The sequence below is a fragment of the Sorex fumeus genome, unplaced genomic scaffold (assembly GCF_029834395.1).
Source record: "Sorex fumeus unplaced genomic scaffold, SorFum_2.1 ptg000002l, whole genome shotgun sequence".
Lineage (NCBI taxonomy): Eukaryota > Metazoa > Chordata > Mammalia > Eulipotyphla > Soricidae > Sorex > Sorex fumeus.
In genome coordinates this window covers 72,190,338-72,201,554 of record NW_026606059.1, presented here as the reverse complement: position 1 = coordinate 72,201,554, position 11,217 = coordinate 72,190,338, and positions in this window count along the sequence as shown.

Sequence of the window (11,217 nt, the reverse complement as noted above, 5' to 3'; positions counted from 1 at the left end):
TTATTATTACAGCTTTAGAGTGTATTTTAAAGTTGGAGGAAAATGAAGTCTTCCATCTTCTTTTTCATTAGGATTACTTTGGCTATTCCAGGGGTTTAAAGACTCCATATAAATTTCAGCAGCTCTATGTCTTTGAAAAAAATCTATGTATTTGAAAAACACCATGGGTATTTTTAAAAAGATTGCATTGGAAAAGTACAGTGCTTTGGGCAGAATTGTCATTTTGACACTTAATTTTTCCAATCCATGGATACAGAATATGTTCCCTTTTCCTGGTATTCTTATTTTTGTTAATAATGACAGAAGGTTTTCTTTGTGTAAGTTATTTCCCTTTATTGTGAGGCTGATTCCCACATACTTGATTTTTCTGGAGCACGATTGTGAATGGGATTATTGTTTCAATTTCTCTCTCTTCTATTTTATTTGCATATATAAAATGCTAAGGAGTTCTGCTCATTTTTTTTAGTCTACCACTTTATTATATGATTTTATTGTTTCTAAGTTCTAAGGGAATTTTTGTAAATTTTTTAAAGTTTTCTACATATAATAACATGTCATTTGTAAGTAGTGGTCATTTGACTTCTAGCAATTCCACTTCCTGACATCTACCCCAAGGGCCCACATACTCTTTTTCAAAAAGATATGTGAGCTCCTATGTTCATTTCAACATTATTCACAGTAGCTAAAAATCTAAAAACAATTCAAATGTCCAAGAATAGATAACTAGATAAAGAAACTGTGGCATATATATTTAATGGGATACTACTTGGCTTTAAGTCAAAATCATACAGTTTGTTACTACTTGGATAAGATATAAAGGGTATTATGCCAAGGATCAAATTAAGTGTTCCCAAATGCAAAGCATGAGTTCTAGCCCTTTGAACTATTTCCCTGTGCCTCTCATTGTGATTTGTTTTATTTTTTCCCTGATAATAAGCAAAGCTGATGATTTTTCACATACCTGTGTATCATTTATATGTCTACATTGTAGAAATATCTGTTAGGTCTTTAGCCCATTTATTTTAATGGTTTTTTGTTATTGTAAAGTTGTGTGCTTTTTTTTATATTTAGGATATAAACCCATTGATATATATATTATATATATATATACAATATAAATATCATCTCCTAATTTGTAGGTTGATTTTTGTTTGCATTCTAGTTCTTTGACCTGGTGAAAGCTTTTGCTTTGATGTGGTCTCATTTCATTTGTTTATATTTGCTTTGGATTCCTTTTCCATTGGAATCAATGGCAAATATATACTAAGATCTACGGACTACTTATCAATTTCACAATTAGAGAACACTTATAATCTAAATTAAAATAAATTCAAGAAAAAATAGTGAATATAAAAGAACCATTAATTAGTAAATTCAAAGTCTGTAGAAATGCGTTTTGATCTCATATTAAAAGTGGAGCTCATATTATCATTAGAGCAATAGCACAGCGGTTGGGCATTTGCCTTGCAAGCGGCCAACATGGCCAACATGGCCAAGAATTCGATTCCTCTGCCCCTCTTGGAGAGCCCAGCAATCTACTGAGTATCTTGCCCTCTGGGCAAAAGCTGGCAAGCTCCCCTGACGTATTTGATATGCTAAACATAGTAACAATTGTCACAATGGAGGCATTATTGGACCCACTCGAGCAAATCGGTGAACAACAGGAGGACAGTGACAATGACAGTGACAGTGATTAAAAGTGTGGATTAAAATATAAAATAAAATAAATATTCTGTCATAAATTAGTATCACAGTGAATCAGCAAATGGGTATATAAATTGTCTGCAATAACTTGATCACTTGACATCCCATTACTCATCGATTTGCTCGAGCAGGCACCAGTAATGTCTCCATTTATCCCTGTTGCATGCTAGTGTAGCCCAATGGCGTGTGCTCATTCTAGGAACACGAAGAGCCTCAAACCGATCATTCAGGGTCTTCACGAAGAAGTCTGACCATCTCGTATGTGAGCGGCCATGCAGTCTTCTGATGTCCCATGGAATCTATTCGGTAATGGCTCTAGTCCAGCAATCGTTTCCAAATCTCATTATGTGTCCAGCCTATCTGATTTTCAACACCTTGGCAAACGAGACATTGTCCCTGATTCTTAACCATTGATGGAAGTCAGATCTCTGGAATCTTTCTTTATATTTGCAATATATCTGTTAATATTTCATGATGTATAAAATATTTCAAATAAAGTTAACATGTATAAATAAAAATAGTTCTACAGAATATGGATGGGGGGAAGGCTGAGATTTGGGGTAGATGTAAGTTATTTTAGCTATATAAATTTGTCCCTAGAGTAAGTGGAACAGGAATATGGATGTTGAGCAAAGATATACAGATTTTAAACTTTTATTTTTCCTAAGAAAATATTGTAGACAATTACATTAAATCCTAGCAACCCAGAACCTGATCTACTTTTAAAAGAGGAAAAATAGAGCATTGTTCAGAAATGGAAAGAAAGGACAAAGAATGTGTTCCCAAGAGAGAACCCCAAATTTTACAACAAATACAAAGTTACTTAGAATGAATAGGCACTCTCTGTTTTTGTTTTTGTTTTTGTTTTTATCTAACTTGCCCTCAAGACTGTGTAGTCTAATCTCCTGGCTTCAGGGCTACATCACTGCCTCCATTCAATAATGTATTTGACAAAACGTCATGTCAGCCTGACAAGTCAAATTTGGCTTGAGGGAACAAACAGGAAAAGTAGAATTATTGTCTGGTTTTAAAGCTCTTCAAATTGTTTAATTACAGCCTTTGCTGAATTTATTAAATGCATTTTTATTCCCCGTTAAGAACTGAGTGGTTTTCTCTGAATCACCATGTATAAACTAGACAGCCATCTGCTAATGTTGCAAAGCCCTGGGTGCAAATATGTCCCTTGGGTGTCGCATCGAGGTTCAGGGAAAGAGCCCTGGGCCAGCAGCTAAGTGGAGCTTGCCTGCCAGCGAGGGGTGGGGATGGCTGCAAAACTGCACAAGTGTTTGAGAAATGCTTGTTTGCATATTGGTTTTTGTGTAAATACATACAGATTCGTGTTTAGCTCAGCTAGCAATCATTTTGACCAAAAGTCTGTTTCTTATATCCAGGTAGTCTTGGATTGGAATAAATCATGGGGGGGGGGGGGGTGACCATCTATTTAGACACTTTGCAACTCAGGGCCAATTTTTGAATACTCTGGTGGCTGGCCATGACTATAGCTGTTGCCTTTCTTCTTCAAAAGAATACATTTTTTTCGGGTAAGGTAACTCTCCCTATGCATCATGAATAGCCCATCTTTCTGGGTGTGAGCATTGTACAAGTAGCACCTGAAAGTAATTATCCCTTGAGCATGAATCAGACTGAGAGAGAATCTGTTACGCACAAAACACAATTCAAATCTAAGATAAAAGACTATTTCAAGGAAACCTATTTGGCATGGATTTTAGCTATAATTTTTAGCTATAATTTTTCTCTTATTTGGAATTTTTCTGATTTCAAAACATTCATCTGATATTATGAGACTCTTCTGAAAAAGTCTTTAAGGTGCCCATTTATGAAATCATGGTAGGCATTTCAAAGGAAAATCTTTAGGATTCCTCTTAGTTCAGGGGATATGAGGAATGCTTTTGTGTCAGCAATGATATTGTATTTGAGTCTCATATAATATTGTATTTTGACCTGCAGAACTACCAGCCGGAATATTAGCAAGAAGTTGTCAGCAGACCAATATGGATGCTATGTGGGTATATATAAAAAAAAAACCAAGCATTATTTTCCAAAATGAGTTCTGCTGGACAAGGGCTTCCCTCATACCCACTCCCGCTGCACCCCAACACACACACACACACACACACACACACACACACACAAACACACACAGAAATTGCATTGTTAGTAATTAGGAAAATATTGCAATGGTATCCCATCATCGATACACATAATATACTTTATTATCCTAAGGAGTATGAAATGTTCTTTAGTAAAATATTAAGGTAGTAATCAGAAATTCTCTCTGATTGATTTGACTTGAGATTAATAGAATCCGTGTCTCAAATAAAAATCTTTAGAAGGCATTCTCAAAATAATTAGCAGTGATGTGTGTTACAAGGATTGGCAAGTACATTGTTATTCCACTTTTAATACTGTTTTCCCTTCAAACCAAATTATTTTATCCCTATAATAGCCATGTGTGTTGTTTGAAACTCTCTAGACTTAGAACACTGGAATGGTGAAATTTTGTCTCTAGGAGACAAAGGATGAGGCCTTATTGCAATTCATTAAACTTTGCTGACCTGCTTACTAATTTGGCAGAGATTTTTACTTTTTTATTTTTTAACTCCCAGCTAATAATTAGTCACAATAGCTCCCACAATGCTTCTTGTGTGCCGGATAGAAAGTAAACAATTTCTTCCAACAATCATGCATTTAGGGAAGATTGTTTGTTCCCATTTCAGGAAGACAAAGTGGAGCATCTAAGATGCTGAGAAATCTCACTCACAGAGCATGGTGATCCATTCGACTTGCTGTGTTTTCTCTGGATCAAACAGCCTCCATCTTTGGTGAAAACATACGTTACCTGTTTCTATCCTCAGCCAAATAGAGGCACATTTGGAACCCTGGTTAATGGAAGAAGGAGGCCAATTATTGTCACAGAATGTGATAATGGTTTGTTTGTTAGTATTTGGGGGGAGGCGTTTCAAAATACCTAGAACTCTCCATAGGGATTTGGAACACTTTAAATGTTCTGGTACATAATACCCAACCCAGCCAGATTCAGAAGCCTTAAGTGCATTAACTCATCACTTGATCACTTGATCACTTGATATTCCATTACTCATTGATTTGCTTGAGCAGGCACAAGTAACGACTCCATTTGTCCCTGTCAAAGAAGTCTGACCCTCTCGTAGGTGGGAGGCCACGCATTCTTTTGACATCATGTGAAATCCAGTGAGTAAGAGCTCTAATCCAGCGGACATCTTCAAATCAAATTACATGTCCATACCAACTGATTTTCGATGCCTTGGCAAACAAGGCAGCGTCCTTGATTCTCTATCATTGATGGAGGTCAGAACTCCAGATTCTTTCTCCCACTTGGGTGAAGCGTGATACTCCAAGCATAGCTCTTTGGATTCCTCTTTGGGAGACCAAAATAGCATTCATATCCTGTTTTCATAGAGCCCAAGTCTCTGAGGTAAATGTTACTGCAGGGAGGACAGTGGAATCGAAGAGATGGGCCCAGACTGAGAGGTTCTTCGTCCTTTTAGCTATTTCTTCGATGCTCTTGAAGGAGTTCCACACTGCTCTCTTCCTCCTGTGCAGCTCAGGTGCCAGGTCATCATCATGTTGATTTCTCGACCTAGATACACAAAACTGTTGCCTTCAGAGATGTTCGTTCCATTGAGAGTGAATGGAATGTCATGAATGAGACTGTTTCTCATAAACATTGTCTTTGTGAGATTCAGCTGTAGTCCGACCTTTCCACATTCATGGTCGAAGTCGGCCAGCCTTTGTGCTGCTTGGCTTATGTTTGGTGTTATTAGAACAATGTCATCAGTGAAGCAGAGGTGGTGTAGTTGCCGACCGTCTATCTTCACTCCCATTCCTTCCCATTCCAGTCATCGCATGACGTTCTTGAGGGTGGCACTGAAGAGTTTTGGTGAAATGGTATCACCCTGCCGAACCCCTCTTGACTTCTTTGTAGAATGATGAGATCCTGGTAGTGAATCCATAATACAGCTCACAGAGAATGCTGATATGTTGAGTTTGAACGCCCTGTTTGGCTAGGGCTTTGATGACCGCTTCCATCTCAACAGAATCAAAGGCCTTCTTTAAATTAATGAATGTTAGACAGAGCAGCATCCCGAGAAACCTCGATGAGCTTGGTTATCATGTGGATATGGTGGATCGTGCTGAATCCTTTTCAGAGCACGGCTTGCTCGCATAGTTATCCTTCATCTAGGGTTCTGCCAATTCCATTCAGGATGACTTGAGTGAACAGCTTGTAGACAATGGACAACAGGCAGATTGGGTGATAGTTGCCAATGTCATGGATGTATCCCTTCTTGTACAGTAGTACAGTCCTGCTGGTTTTCCATTGGGATGGAAACTTGCATTCAGACAGGTAGCTTGTGAAGAGCCGAGCCAGTGTATCAATGAGTACTGATGACAGATTCTTCAGGTGTTCGGATCTGACCTTGTCTGGGCCGGGTGCAGTATGCTTCTTTACTGAAGAAAGGGCATGTCGGATTTCAAAAGGCAGAACTTTGGGAACAACATATCCATCCTGTGGAATTTGGTATGTGGACAGTTGGACATAGTTATCGAAGAGATTCAAGTAGAAGTCATGGATAATCTTCTCCATTGCCCCTCTGGAAGATGTGAGAGATCCATCAGGACGTCGAAGGGCAGTCATATTGGTCTTGTAATTGGTGAAGGACAGGCGGGAGTTGTGAGCTTTTCCCAGCTTCTGCCACAGTGGCCAGCACTGCTGCTGTTCTCTCTTTGAGGTCTTCCTTTATAGCTTCTCTGCACCACTTTGTGAGCTCAGATGTTAGCTTGTAGTTGCCCGAGACTTGCGTCAAGCCACATTGGTGAATGAGCTCAAGAGTTTCCAAAGATAGGCGTCTTTTTGTGGCTTTCTCTCTCACAGCGTTCCTTGCACAATCATGGAGGTGCTGAACCAGTCGATTGTATTTCTCTCGTTGATGTCGCCAACGACAGCATCTTCCCATGTTGCTGCAATAGAGCCAAAGAGCTCCCAGTTGGTGGTCATTCTGGGAGTTCTTTTCTTAAACTTTGTAGCCTTTTCTCCCTGCTCTGTGAAGTAGAATTTTGCATGAAGGAGACAGTGGCCCGATCCCATATGGAATTTTGGGACAACAGTGACATCAGTCAGGCAAAGCCGTCAACTGAATATGATGTGTCAATTTCATTGTGGAACTGTCCACCAGGAGACTCCCATGTCCAACGTTTAGATACGGCCTTCTGCAACTGTGAGTTACCATGGATGGTTTTGGTCGACATGATGAACTTAGTCTCTCATCCTGTTGGTTCCATTCCAGGCCATGGGTCCTGATGTGGAGTTCTTTGGGCGATCTTATCGGTCCTATCTTGGCATTATAATCACCGACAATGATCTTGTAGAAGGTGTGGTTTTCTTTATAGAACTTCTCTAGCTCCATGTAGAATTTATCAATTTCTTCTTCATCATACTTGGATGTTGGTGCGTAGATGATCCACCAATCTCAGGTGACCCAGGAATCACATCCAGAAGCCCCACCCTGCCAGTGCCAGATAAATACCTCATCGGCTGACCTCCACTACCTCCACTACCTCCACTACCCAGCCCCCGCCACACTACAGGCCACTTTCCAGACACTCAGGCCAAGCCTCATGCATTAACTCAGACTCAAACAAACAGCATGAGGTAAGTACTATTATTCTGTTTGTGTAACAGAGGAGAAACTTGAGGTTCAGAAAGGTTGAGCTACTTACCTTAGGTTATGCAGCTAGGAAAGAACAGGGAAGTGAGGCTCATTATAGAAAAGATTATTTTTTGGAAAGTCCAGCTGAATAATGAAATAGTCTGACTGAAACAGCATAACATTTATTGAGTTCTGACTCTGTGCTAGGCATCATTCTAAGATTTTATATAAATATTGACTTTTACTCTTTACCACAGTGCCATGAGATGGGTATCATTATTATCTCCCTCCCCACCATTTATTTTTACAAAAATAGGTACAAAGAAAGAGCATTCATAATTTTATTCAAGGTCACAAAAGTAATGTATGATAGTACAGGAATTAGAACTACTCCAGAACCCATATTTTAAAACTTTGGTGAATGAATAATTACATTTTGAAAAACTGAACTAATTATACCACAAACATTAGGAAATTACACACATTTCCCCCCATAAATCAGGAAGCTTCTGAAATCATTCATTTCATAAGATGCCTGACAGCATTTATAAGAAATAGTGTAATAGGTCACTGTAAAATTCTTCAGAATGATTTTTCCTTCCTTTAGATATAATTTTATGTAGTATTCATCCAGTGGCTTGTATCTAAAAATATTCATTAAGATTTCTGTTTGCCCTTATTGGAAAAACTCATTTGAAAGATTTAAATCCTCCTCAAAGAGGAAAGCATGTCATTAAGAGAATTACATCTATATTTCACCCAAACGGAATATACCCTTTCTACATCATCAACATCCCCCTTCCAAACAAATATTCTTCAGCTCTACACTCCCCTAAAGCATTAGGAACCAGAATGAAATAGGAAGCAGTTACATGAGAGAAAAAAATCAAGCAGCATTTAAAAAAACTTAGTACTTTCAAAGACAGCTCTAGAAGGACAGTTCTCTGCTGCCCAACAGCTGTGGAATGTTCAGCAAAAATTTGCCTCTTTGATTTATGAGGTATAAACCAGGGCCATCAGAAGATCGGAAAATGATGAGACCAGTTCTGAAATCACCATGTCAACATTTGGAAAGTGCAGTGAAAGCAAATAAAAAAAAGATTAGATTCTGTGTGACAGAAGGTGTAGGCATGCACAGCGCAACCAGCTCCTTCCACGGGGAAACATTCATTACAAATGGGCCATGCAAGGTGGCCAGGAGCAGGCGCCAGAGGCAGGTAGTCAAAGCAGCCTCCACAGCTTTGGACACTGAGAAGAGAAAGTGATTGTGTTCTCACTCTAAGTCCCACTGGCTCTTCCTAGGAATAGCAAATCTAACGGTTTCAGTCTAGTCCCACCAAGACAGAGCATCTCCCCTGAGTTCCTTGAGGTCCTTTGTAGATGGTAATGGTCCTCTTAGCCATTCCCAGTTCTACTTCTGATTATTTTATATCGATCTCCTTATCTCCACATTAAAATCCCATAAATAGGTCCTATCAACCACTTCACTAGACACGGAGTAAATCAAGATGTAGTGAAATTAATAGTCTGAATTTGAGTAAGTAAAAAAGGCAGAGTCCAGAATTGAATGAGAGACAATCTGATGCTTCTTTCAGACTTTCTCTGCTCAGAGGTCAGCAAACAGCAACCAAATCACTCACTGATTTGGACACCATGAGCTAAGAATAGTATTTTAGCACAGCGGGTAGGGCGTTCGCCTTACAAGCGGCCAACATGGCCGACCCGAGTTCGATTCCTCCGCCCCTCTCGGAGAGCCCGGCAAGCTACCGAGAATATTCGATATGCCAAACACAGTAACAACAAAGTCTCCAATGGAGACGTTACATATTTAATAGCTGGGGTAAAATCATTATAAGAATAATGTTCTGTGACAATTAAAAATCATCCAGATTCAAGTTTTATGGCTCATAAATGAAGTTTGATTAAAACATTTTCATAAAAGAGGTTAGTTTTAAAAGAGGTAATAAGCTCTGAATAATCCCACATATTTATTGACTGATCTCTTAGAGAAAATGTTTTCTGGCGTCTTGACTACAGAATACTGATCAAGGGCTAAGGAAAAGTCTCCAAATCTCTATGCCTATGTGATTAACCTCCTGGATACTGTTGTCCAAGCAAACCTTGCTTTCCACCTACCTACCTTAGAAGATTTAATCTTCTAAATTTCTCCTATGTATGTCTCTAACAGTATTCCGATATATTATCCAAAGATTATCACATTTTTATCTTAAAACATATGGTTAGAAATATGTAGCACTGTAGCACTTGTCCTCCCATTGTTCATTGATTTGCTCAAGCAGGCACCAGTAACATCTCCATTGTGAGACTTGTTGTTACTGTTTTTGGCATATCAAATACACCACAAATAGCTTGACAGGCTCTGCCATTCCAGGCTCTCCAAGAGGGACAGAGGAATTGAGCCCAGGTCAGTTGTGTGCAAGGCAAATGCCCTATCTGCTGTGCTGTTACACCAGCAAAAGTAGATAAAGATATTCTACAAAACAAACCTCGATGCAGAGACAAATTTCTAAAGTGTAGTTATTGTGACTTGAAAAATATGTGAGCCACTGTTCAAATGTGAAGGGAATGAAGTATTTAAAAATTGTAAAATTTAGATCGCTCCTACAAAAGAGTATATAGTTAATCTGTTCCCCAGAAAAAAAAGTGGTCCCTTAAACTAACCAACCACTCAGCTGCCTTCTTTAAGGCTGTGAGTCTACCCAGACAAGAAAATGCAAACGAATCTTTGGTTACAACCAGTTGTGTACATGAAAGTCATCAGGGAGGAAAAGAAAAAGGAAGTGGAGAAGCAACACTTTTCTCCTTCTCTGATCCCCGGATTTCAAATATTTTAATAAATGAAACCACATTTGATTTAAACATCAGTTTGATAGCAATTTCACCTGAATGCCTCGTGCTTAGCTTTTATCTCAGGAATCACTATAGCAACAGCGCAGGAGCAGGATTTGACATTTTCTTAATCACAATTAAATGGAGAATTTACAACAAAAGAATCATAAAATAAACATCATCAGATCAGTGGAGCTTTGGTTCTCATTTGCATTAAGAAGCAACCTATAGGAAAGAAAAGCTTGATGGCAAATGTAATAAAAATATCCAAAGAGCTGGCACCCAGAAATCTCTAGAAAACAGAACTGCATATGAACAGTGGGCTTAGAAGTTCCCCAAAACTTGATTCTTTGAAGTTCTGTTAGCTTTTTTCTCTTCTGTGGTTCCTTTATGGAGCACTTAGCTTCACAGGCTCTAGGAGCAACTGGTATGTCTGTGACACTCCAGGTTGCAAGACTAGAGGTAAAACCATGGCCAGTCTTGTTGGCTACCAGTGAGTGCAGCAAGAGTAGTTTTATGATGGTGATAAAATTCCAGGGGCTCAACCATAGGATCCCCTCTCTAGTGTAGGTCCAAAAGTCAGTTTTATATCATTTTAGAGAGATAACCAACTTCATTCATTTTTATACTCTCAGGATGAGGCAAGAGGGATGCTGAGTTTTCTTTTAATCAAAGCTTGAATTAAAACTAAAGCATGTCTGCTCCCCACCATGACAATGCTCCGGGTTGCCACCCTCAAACGCCAACTCCGGCTTCTGATCGACCATGATCCCAGAGGCAGACATACCAATCTCGGAACTCAGGGGCTTCTGGCAGTAATCCCTCTAGGTTTATTACTATATGTCAGTAATTCAAATTCACGTGGCCACTATTGTGGCCACATGACATCATATGCTGTTCATAATCAGCAATAGAAAACAAATTTTCTAATTATGTCTTTGTGGCAGGTCTGAAT